The sequence below is a fragment of the Thamnophis sirtalis genome, unplaced genomic scaffold (genome assembly GCF_051295495.1).
Source record: "Thamnophis sirtalis isolate CommonGarterSnake01/CBP01778 unplaced genomic scaffold, rThaSir2_p1.2 scaffold_10, whole genome shotgun sequence".
Taxonomy (NCBI): domain Eukaryota; kingdom Metazoa; phylum Chordata; class Lepidosauria; order Squamata; family Natricidae; genus Thamnophis; species Thamnophis sirtalis.
Genome location: NW_028261390.1, coordinates 38,148,169 through 38,159,139, shown reverse-complemented (window position 1 = coordinate 38,159,139; position 10,971 = coordinate 38,148,169). Strand labels below are relative to the sequence as shown.

The 10,971-nt window shown below is 41.1% G+C and overlaps 1 long non-coding RNA gene across 1 annotated transcript; it reads left to right on the top strand.

Annotated features, from left to right (window-relative positions):
* The first annotated feature begins 480 nt into the window (after window positions 1–480).
* LOC148043859 (uncharacterized) lies at window positions 481–4,640 on the top strand. The gene is made up of 2 exons (XR_015697890.1): window positions 481–2,101; window positions 3,525–4,640. It is a non-coding gene; the product is annotated as an uncharacterized LOC148043859 (long non-coding RNA).
* Window positions 4,641–10,971: the final 6,331 nt, after the last annotated feature.

The window sequence follows — 10,971 nt, the reverse complement described above, 5'->3', positions numbered from 1 at the left end:
ATATGCAGAAATCATCAGGAGGCAACAGAATGAAATTTGCAGTTATTAATTTGGACATTAAAGTGCCAGAAAGTGTTTGATGACATTAGCATTTTTTTTCTGGTCCATGTAAATTTGTCATCGTCTCATAGTCAAGTACATTTAAATATCAACAGCTAATTATAATAGCATTTGCAGTACATAACAAAAAGAAAAACCCTCAAGGCTTAGACTTCTTCAGATTCATATATCAAATGTATAATTTTTCTTATTATCTTATCTTATTATCTGAATTAGTATGTAACTTATACTGTTAACAGTAACATTTCAAGTTAAATACACATTTACATATCCAAACTATATAATGCACATTTTGGTTTTTTAAAAATCATTTGTATCTGTCAACATCCATTTAAATTTGATATATTTATAGCTGAATTTTTTATTTAAAAAATTGTATTATAGTCTAGTTTTGAATTAAAATGATTTACTCAAGTAAGATTTTTTATTTACTACTTTAGAAAAAAATTAATGGAAGAAAAATAAAATTTCACTATCTTTAGGGAAGTCCAACTGAGTTACACTTAAACAAGAGGTTTGATTTTTGGCTAAGAACTAACTGTCAAATCTTTTCTTAATTCTATTTATAATAAGGACAAAGTCTCTACAGAATCATTGGGGGTTACTTCAAATTACAGTACAAGCTTATATGAACATATCTTGCAAATTAAGAAAGTCCAAGTAAGTCCTTGGTTTGTATATTCATACTATCAAGGAAAATTATTGAGACAAAGTATTTCTTCAAAAATTGAAAATGTTTTTCAAGCAATAAATTCACACATGCATCGAATAATTAAAAAAATCATAAATGATTCAGACAATTAAGGATTGTTATCACCAATAACCAGTATAGCCACAAAAATAGCTATAGTAAAAAAAAATGTTGATAAGATAATTAAAGAAATAATAATGCACATTAAGGTGATTTAGGAATGTTGACTGTATTACCGGGAGTATAAGATGCACCTTTTTTCCCTCAAAAAAGAGGCTGAAAATCTGGATGCGTCTTATACACTGAATACAGCATTTTTTGCCTCCTGAAGCTGCACCTCCTTCACCAAAATGGCCGTGCATATCCTTATGGAGGCTTTCAGAGAGTTCCTGGGGGCTGGGGAGGGCAGAAATGAGCACAAACAGCCCATTTTTTGCCTCCCACAGTCCCCAGCAGCACTCTATAAGTCTCCATAAGACTATGCATGCAATTTTCTTGACAAAAAACGGGCCTGTTTTCACAAAAAACAGATTGTTTTTTGCTCATTTGGGGGGGGGCAATCCGCAGGAGCATGCTGCAAGTACCCCCCCCCCAAGGCTATTCATGCCTTTTTTTAAAAGGGCCCGTTTTCATGAAAAACAAGCCATTTTTGGGAGGTTTGCAGAGTGCAAAAACTTTTTTTTTTCCTTTTGGAAAGCTTTTTAACTGATTGTTGAGAATTAGATGGATCAAGTGCTGTGCCAGCAGAAACAAAGTCTTAGGATGCTGCAGATAGTCAGCAATTTCCTTCTCCAGCACATGGATAAATACACCTGGAAACATCTATCTACCTACCTACTCTCTCTCTCTATTTCTCTCTCTCTATTCCTCTACCTACCAACCTACCTACTCTCTCTATCCCCCTACCTATCTACTGTATTTCTCTCTCTCTCTATTTTTCTCCCTCTATCCCTCTACCTTCCAACGTATCTACTCTCTCTCTCCCGCTGCCTATTTACTGTATTTATCTATCTATCTATCTCTTTCTTTTTCTCTCTCTCTATTCCTCTACCTGCCTACATACACATACACTCTGTCTCCCTATCTACCTACTGCATTTTTCTCTCTCTCTCTATTTCTCTCTCTCTCTCTCTCCCTTTACCTACCTACCTACTTTTTTAAAAATACGGTAATATCTATTTAATGTAGAAGTTATAATGCTTGTTACTTTGTCTAAACTGATATTTCCAGGGAGAAAGTCTGACAAGTCTGGCACATGAATACACAATGAACCAAGAAACACATCTTACTGACAACTGAAAATCAATATATAGTCCGTTCTATCTGGTGTTCACTCTGGATGCACATTGGGTAAGCCAATTAACAAATCTAAAATTATTATTATTTAATTAAATTGCAAGAGTTTACCATAACTAACACCTTAACATATGGTTATAATCTAATTTTGACAGGATGTTGTATTATCAACAATTGTATAGAGAATTATGTGAGTAATACCACCAGTACTTTTTCCATTCCATTTACCATGACTTCATTGTTTATAGTTCTCTGCAAACCTGTATAATTTATGATAGCACTTAATGTACCTGATGAAATGAACACTAATCTGCAAAAGGATATGCCATAATTGTTATGCTGCTAACACTTCTGTTTCTCTGTAAAAGGTAAAGTTTAAAAACATTCTGTTGAAGATTCCTTTAAAAATTACTTTGATTTTCTTTATTATATAGCTGATGGAAAGCAAGATCAAGTACCCAAGGTCAAGCACATAATTATAGACAAAGTTACAGACAGATAGCCATGGATAAGAAAGTTTGTGATTCAAACATTCTTAAGAATGTATGGCTTCAATATAACATAGGATTAGCCAGTCATCAAGAGATCAAGTAAGATCTCTCTTTTAACAATATTTGTAGATGTTCTGTCCATTCTGCATGATAAAACGTGATGGTTCATAGTACAGTAATAATGAAGAGAGGTTTACCATGTCAAATATCAGAAGCAGTGCAGTTAAATACTGAGGTTTCAGAAACAAAGTGTTTTTTTACTTTATGCAATCGATCAATTTCTAAGGCCACTCACTTTCCAACTAACTCAAGATGTCTATGGAGATTCTCAGTAATCATGGGTCTGGTTCTCCCAAAGATGCCCTTTCAAGGAGCAATTGGACTTTCTTGTTATTCTTTGAAGACGTTTCACTTCTCATCCAAGAAGCTTCTTCAGCTCTGACTGGATGGTGAGAAATGAACAGAAAGAGAGGAATATTGTAAAGAGAGGGACGTCATCTATCTCCAGTCTACAATACCATCCTTTCAGAAGTTCCAAGAAGGTTCCCCACCCATTTGCACTACTCAGGTGACCTTGAGAACACAGATAAACCTTCAAGTGGGCTCAACAGTTCTCTAAAAGAATACAAATGACCAGTTGTTGCAAGGAATATAAAACCTCCCATTCCTCACCAACCAGTTAGAGCTAAAGAAGCTTCTTGGATGAGAAGTGAAACATCAAAACAAGAAAGTCGAATTGCTTCTTGAAAAGTACCTTTGGGACAACTTACTCAAGAGTAAACACAGGAAGGAAGACTACTACTACTGCTACTACTACTACTACTACTACTACTACTACTACTACTACTTTCTGTGCCTCTTCCTCATCTTCTTTTGTGTTTTAAATAATATAAAATAAACAAAATGCCTTATTTTAGCTCTTGCTTGGATCTTTTTAAAAGTTGCATTAATTTATCATATTTTATCATATTTTTATTTTTTTCTAGCTGTCCTGAATGGTAACGCTGCAAGGATAGCATACAGATATTCATATAAAAATAATACAAGACCCTGTGGTGACGTCATTGTGCTTGGAGCGGAGGAACAGGAGCTCTCCTAACCTCTAACACTAACTTCTTCATTTGGCTCATTTCTGAGTGCTGTGGAGCCTGAAGGGACCAGCAGATTAAGAGGGATACTCTGAAGACACTGGGGTGATAAGGCAAATCCCCCAGCGGGTAGGAGAAACCCACTAAATGGATGAGGATCTATCCTGCTATTTGGTTAGGACCGGAGTGATGGCAACCACATAAGAAGGAAGCAGAGAGAGAAAGCAATTGAAATTGAGACATCTGTTACTATTACTGACAACCCAAAGAAGAGGAGGACAACGCGAAATTGGCAGAGAGGGCAAGCGGGAAAGAAAGAGGTGCTGGGAAGGAGACTGTTTTTGCAGTTCAATTTTGCCGAAAAGAAGTGAAAGCATAGACACTGAGTTGGAATTGACAGCCTGAATAACTTGAAGGAATTGGCCACAGTGAGAATGAAAACCCAGCATGGACAACAGGAGTAGAACATATTAACTGCCAAGAAGATTTGGAAGGCACAGAAAGGATTGTTTAACAGTCGGGTTTGGTAGTTGACTTTTTTCTTCTTGCTCTTCCTTCTACTGTTTTGTTTTTCCCAAAGAATAGTTGAACTTACAAGTATTTGGGATTTATTTGCCTCGGAACTTGGAACAGTGCCAGAGACAGTAGAGAGAGGACTCTTTTGGAACAATTAGAGGGTGTTTCTACTCACCCCCCCTTTTTTTGCTGGAATTGTTGTATGAACTGACTGACACTAACAGTGATACTGAGGAGAGGGTGACACCAAGTGGATTATAAATTTGAACTGTGAAGCCTGATGCAAGAAAACCAACAGTGGCATCAACTTTATATATAATAATTACAACCCCCGGTATGCCCAAATATGGGAGGAAGATCACTATTTCCATTCTCTGTCCTTCAGCTCGTCACAAGAGACCATCCAGGCAGAAACCCAATATTTTTACTGTTGCTTTTTTGTTACATTTTGTTGTATTTGCGCTGATAAATAAATAAAGGGAGACTAGTATAGATCTATTTCAAGCTATTTAGCTCTCATCAGCTAGCCATACCCTTACTGGGATTTGAACCTGGGCTATATTACATACTAGGCAAACATCTTAGCCATTAGGCCACAGGCTCTTATCCGTTATCAGTGAAGCCAGGGTGAAAGGTATCTATTAGATAATTACAACCCCTGGTATGCCCAAATATGGGAGGAAGATCACTACTTCCATTCTCTGTCCTTCGGCTCGTCACAAGAGACCATCCAGGCAGATACCCAATATTTTTACTGTTGCTTTTTTGTTACATTTTGTTGTATTTGCGCTGATAAATAAATAAAGGGAGACTAGTATAGATCTATTTCAAGCTATTTAGCTCTCATCAGCTAGCCATATCCTTACTGGGATTTGAACCTGGGCTATATTACATACTAGGCAAACATCTTAGCCATTAGGCCACAGGCTCTTATCCGTTATCAGCGAAGCCAGGGTGAAAGGTATCTATTAGATAATTACAACCCCCGGTATGCCCAAATATGGGAGGAAGATCACTACTTCCATTCTCTGTCCTTTGGCTCATCACAAGAGACCATCCAGGCAGAAACCCAATATTTTTACTGTTGCTTCTTTGTTACATTTTGTTGTATTTGTGCTGATAAATAAATAAAGGGAGACTAGTATAGATCTATTTCAAGCTATTTAGCTCTCATCAGCTAGCCATACCCTTACTGGGATTTGAACCTGGGCTATATTACATACTAGGCAAACATCTTAGCCATTAGGCCACAGGCTCTTATCCGTTATCAGCGAAGCCAGGGTGAAAGGTATCTATTAGATAATTACAACCCCCGGTATGCCCAAATATGGGAGGAAGATCACTACTTCCATTCTCTGTCCTTCGGCTCGTCACAAGAGACCATCCAGGCAGAAACCCAATATTTTTACTGTTGCCTTTTTGTTACATTTTGTTGTATTTGTGCTGATAAATATATATATATATACACATACATACATACATACATACATACATACATACATACATACATACACACACACACACACACACACACACATAGGGAAAAACTAATTACCAGAATTGAATACCTGTATAACCGATACAATTGAGAGACATCTATTTGTATAAGATAACAGTGTGATATATAAATCTATGATATATATTAATTAAGGATCAAAAACAGAATAGAATAATACATAGGAATGTTTAGCTATCATGTGAAAAGTGATATTAAGGAAGGTTAATTATTGTTAAATATTGAGATATACAATTATTTGTACCATTGATATTTCTGATAAAGTAGAAGTAAAGTAGAATTTATATGCAATTGTGGGCAAGGATAAATAGGGGGATAAAAATGGCAACTTCAGTAAAGTTAGTGGGGAAAAAACTGCACCCAATATGATTTCAGCAATACCCCCCGCCCTCCTGAGATCAATTGAGAGCACATTGGGGCTGGAGAAAGGTGGAATGATGGCAGGAACAACGGGACCAGCACCAACAATGCAGAATATGCAATTGATGCTCCAGGTGATACAAGAGACATTGACGAAAAGCCAAGAAGTGACAACTACAAATCATGAAGAGACAAAGAGGAATCATGAAGAAATGAAAAATGAAATGGGAGAATTGAAAGGAACTATCTGTCAGCCACGACTTCATTTAGTAATCAGAAAAGAAACCACTCAACTCCATTTGATTGAAATCAAGTGTACTTTTACTAATTATAAACGAACAGTTGCAAAGCTAAGCTGAATCTGGTTAATTAGGCGCGAAAGTGAATAATATCATGTATAACGCAATCCCCTCCCCTTGGCACCCTAGTCCATAGTCCAATTATAATGCACCCAACATCAAATAACATCAAAAGGCATCACCAGGATGGAATGCTGGACAGTTAACCTTGACGGGAAACTCCCTACTTCCACATGCGCAGTAAGATGGTCAAACAGCGTCTAGAATCTTCCTCCAGCACAGCATGATTCCCCTCCCAAATACCACGTTTCTCCCTTCCCGTTTCAATGGCAGCCGAAGCAGCAGCAAGCGGAGGCTGATATCCAGCCCCCCCTCCAGAAAAAGGGCGGTCAGACCTGCAGAAACGAAAAGAACACAAACAAACAGACAAACAACAACACATCAAAAAGGAAAAGGGGAAAGGAGAAAACAAAAGAAAGGAAAATTAGGAGATTGTCCAAAATCAGGGCTTGTCAGGATAAGCAGAGTAGAACTTGCGGAGCAGACGAGGCGCTTGAACATGGGACCCATCAACCCATTCAGTGTGAGAAGGGGGAAAATGCTTCCAAGCCACCAGGTACTGGACACGGTTCCTGAGTCTGCGAGAGTCCAAAATTTCACGGACTTCGAAATGTTGCTCACCCTCAATCAAAAGCGGAGCTGGTGGAGGAGGGAGAGGTGGTCTCAAAGAAGAAGTGCAGACAGGCTTCAGGAGGTTAACATGAAAAACAGGGTAAACCCGGTTGAGATGCTTAGCAACTGGAGCCGGATAGAAACAGGGTTGATGATCTTGACAATGGGAAACGGGCCAACATATTTGGGCCCCAATTTATTCGACTTTTGGGGTGTTTGAAGAAATCTAGTGGACAAATAAACTTGATCACCAACTTTGTACTCATAGGGTTTAGTCCATTTTTATCAGCCTGCTTCTTATGAGCGCAGTGTGCAGCATCCAGAGTTTGGAGAGCCAAAGGCCAAATGTCCCAAAGGCGATCGCTCCACTCGGACAGCGACGACACCTGGGGTTGCTCACGAGGAATTTCAGGAATGGGCACAAAATCCTGGCCAAACACCACACGAAAAGGGGTAAACTCAGTGCTGCTGTGCAAGGAATTATTATAAGCCACCTCAGCATGCGGCAACAAATCCACCCAATCATTCTGTTGGTAGTTGATGAAACAACGTAAATATTGTTCTAGTACAGAATTAGTCATCTCACAAGCCCCATTAGTCTGAGGGTGGTGGGAGGAGCTTAACCCCTGGGTGGAGCCAATCCGCTTCAGAAAATCCTTCCAGAATAGGGAGGTGAACTGAACACCCCTGTCCAAAATGATGCGGTTGGGCACCCCATGTAAGCAGTAAATATGGGAGATAAACATCTTAGCGAGAGATTTAGCAGAGGGAATCCTGGAGCAAGGGATGAAATGGACCTGTTTAGAGAACAAGTCGGTAACAACCCAGATAACAGTGTGCCCCTGACTCTCAGGAAGTTCGACAATGAAATCCATGGAAATCTCCTTCCACGGGGCCACTGGGCGAGCCACCGCCTGGAGTAATCCCTGGGGCTTACCCGGAGGTTGTTTAGCTGCAGCACAAACAGAACAACTGGCAACATATTTCTCAATGTCCTTTTTCAAAGAGGGCCACCAAAATTGCCGCTTGACGAGGTGGAGAGTCTTGATGAATCCAAAATGCCCTGCCATTTGGGAGTCATGAGCCCGTTGAAGAACAATGGTTCTAAGGGACGCAGGAACATATAACTTCGTCCCAATCCAAGGCAACTCATCTCTCATAGTGCATTCATTCACGTGCTGTCAGAACCAATCATCATCAGTGAGGGCCTTTTTCAGGTTAGAAAGAAAGTCCTGAGTGACCTCTACCTTTGAAGTTGCTTGACTTCTAGTAACAACAGGAGCAGCGAGGCTCATCACGGGAATGACAGGCTGGACCACACTGAGCTTAGAACAGTTGTATTGAGGAAGTCTGGATAAAGCATCAGCCATAAAAATTTTCCCACCTGTAATGTATTTCAAGGTAAAATTAAATCTATTGAAATGCTGAGCCCAGCGCATCTGCTTAGGAGAAAGTTTTCTGGGCATCCTCAAAGCTTCCAAATTTTTATGGTCAGTCCATACCTCAAAAGGGTGTTTGGTGCCCTCTAGAAAATGGCGCCATGTGGCCAAAGCCCAGCGAACAGCAAAAGCTTCTTTTCCCCAAATTGCCCAACGTCTCTCCGTGTCGGTTAGTTTGTGAGAGGTGCACGTGCAGGGTTGTAATTTACCTTGACTATTAGCCTGAAGTAATACAGCTCCCACAGCCACGTCACTGGCGTCAGCTTGGACCACAAAAGGTGCGTCCATGTCCGGGTGTTTGAGGACTGGTTCCTCCGCAAAAAGCCGCTTTAACTTCTCGAAGGCAGCTTGGCATTCCATAGTCCAATCCAGCAGCTTGCTAGGTCTGGGTTTCGCCCCATCTTTAGACTTAAGGAGGTTAGTTATCGGGAGAGCTATCTTAGCAAAAGAGGGAATAAATTGGCGATAGAAATTAGCAAAACCCCAAAATTTCTGCAATTGCTTGCGTGTACGAGGGGCCTCCCACTCGTGGACCACCTTGACCTTAGCCGGGTCCATTTCAACACCCTTGTGGGAGATGCGATAGCCTAGGCAATCAACCTTCTCCTGATGGAATTCACACTTGGATAATTTGGCATAGAGTTTAGCCGCCCGAAGTTTCTTCAGCACCGTACGAACCAGCTTCACGTGTTCTTCACGTGTTTCCCTGTAAATAAGGATATCATCTAAATAGATGATAATGCCTTTGTAAAGATGGTCATGTAAAACCTTATTAATCAGTTGCATGAAGACCACTGGCGCCCCCTTTAGGCCAAACGGCATTACACGAAACTGGAAACAACCAAGGGGACAATTGAAAGCAGTTTTCCATTCGTCTCCCTCTTTAATTCTGACTCTATAATACGCCTCTCTTAAGTCCAACTTAGTGAAAATACGGCCCTTCCCCAGTTGGGCCAGCATGTCCTTCATCAGTGGCAATGGGTAGAGGTTCTGAGCTGAGATCGCGTTCAGATTTTTAAAATTCACACATAATCTCAGGGAGCCATCTTTCTTTTCTCTGAACAATACTGGAGCTGCTACCTGGGTCTTGCTGGTTCAATGAAACCTCTTTCCAAGTTTTTATCAATGAATTTCCTCATATCCTCCATTTCTCTAGGGGACATTGAATATATTTGGGGTTTTGGAAGCTTTACTCCAGGTAAAATATCAATGGTGCAGTCTGTGGGTCTCTGGAGGGGGGGGTAATTTATCAGAAGATTTTTCACTAAAAACCTCCCTGAGGTCCCAATATTCCTTTGGAATTCTCCCCCCCCCTCAATTCTCTCCTGCCCCCTGGCTACCAATGTGGGGGCAGTAATGTCAGAGTCTGGAGCTTCAACTTTCTCCGCAGGGGGTGTGGTTGTTCGAATTCGTAACCAACCCTTTCTCCAGTTAATGTGTGGGTTCCATCTACGAAGCCAGGGGAGTCCCAAAATAAGGGGCCGGTCCATCCCAGGCGCCACAATAAAAGTTATTAATTCTTGGTGGGTACCCATCCTCATTTCTATGGGTTCCATGGAAAAATGAGCAGGGCTGCCTCCCGCAATAGAACCATCAATTTGGCAAAAAAACAATGGGGGTTTTCAAAGTTCTTAATTTCAAGCCCAGTTTCTCCACAATTTCAGGGCTTACCATGCAGCGGGAACACCCGGAATCTAACAGAGCTAAAAGTTTTTCTGTTGCACCAGAAGAGGGCACTCTAAGCTCAAATTGGGATAAGCATAGGGCCAGATCTGGAACTGGAACTTACCCAGCGATGAGAATCTTCACCATCAGATTCGTCAGACGAGCTGGGGCTCACGCCTCCTCTGGCTGGAAGTGTTGGGAAACATTCTCAGCAGCGAAAGCAGCTTCCCTTCTCTTGCTTGGAGTTCTCTCCGGTTTCCCCTCCCTCTGGGGGGGATGGGGCAGGTTGAGCCAACTTGACGCGGCAATTCACAGCTCGATGCCCCTCTTCCCCACAGTGGAAACAAGTGAAAGGCTTGGCTTTGCCTGCAAGACCTCCCCTGCCCTCACTCCTGCGGCGGGGGGGGGGGTTAGGAAGTGCTGGGGGGGGATTTCTCAACATCTCCCTCTCTCATGCAACGAAGCCTGGCTAAATCCAATTCCACGTCTGCCGCGTTCTCATACCAAACTGCTAAATGACAGGGAAGGCACCTATTTATGCATTGCTGGTAAACATCCTTATCCAAGCCCTCAGCGAACTGATCTAGCAAGGCCTCTTCCAACCACCCCCTCATATAGGCTGATAATTCCTGAAATTCTTGCACATAATCTGGCACAGTTTTCTTCCCCTGTTTAAGAGCCATAAATTTCAGCCGAGCGCGATGCTCGGTCAAAAGGTCGTTGAACCTTCTTCTCATGGCTGCCATAAATTCATCAAAATTCCTCAGGAGAGAGGAATTGCATTTATGCAGGCCGACCATCCATTTGGCTGCTTTCTTCTCCAAAGCCATTAACACCATTCTTACTTTCATTTCATCTGTCTCTAAATCAGGTACATA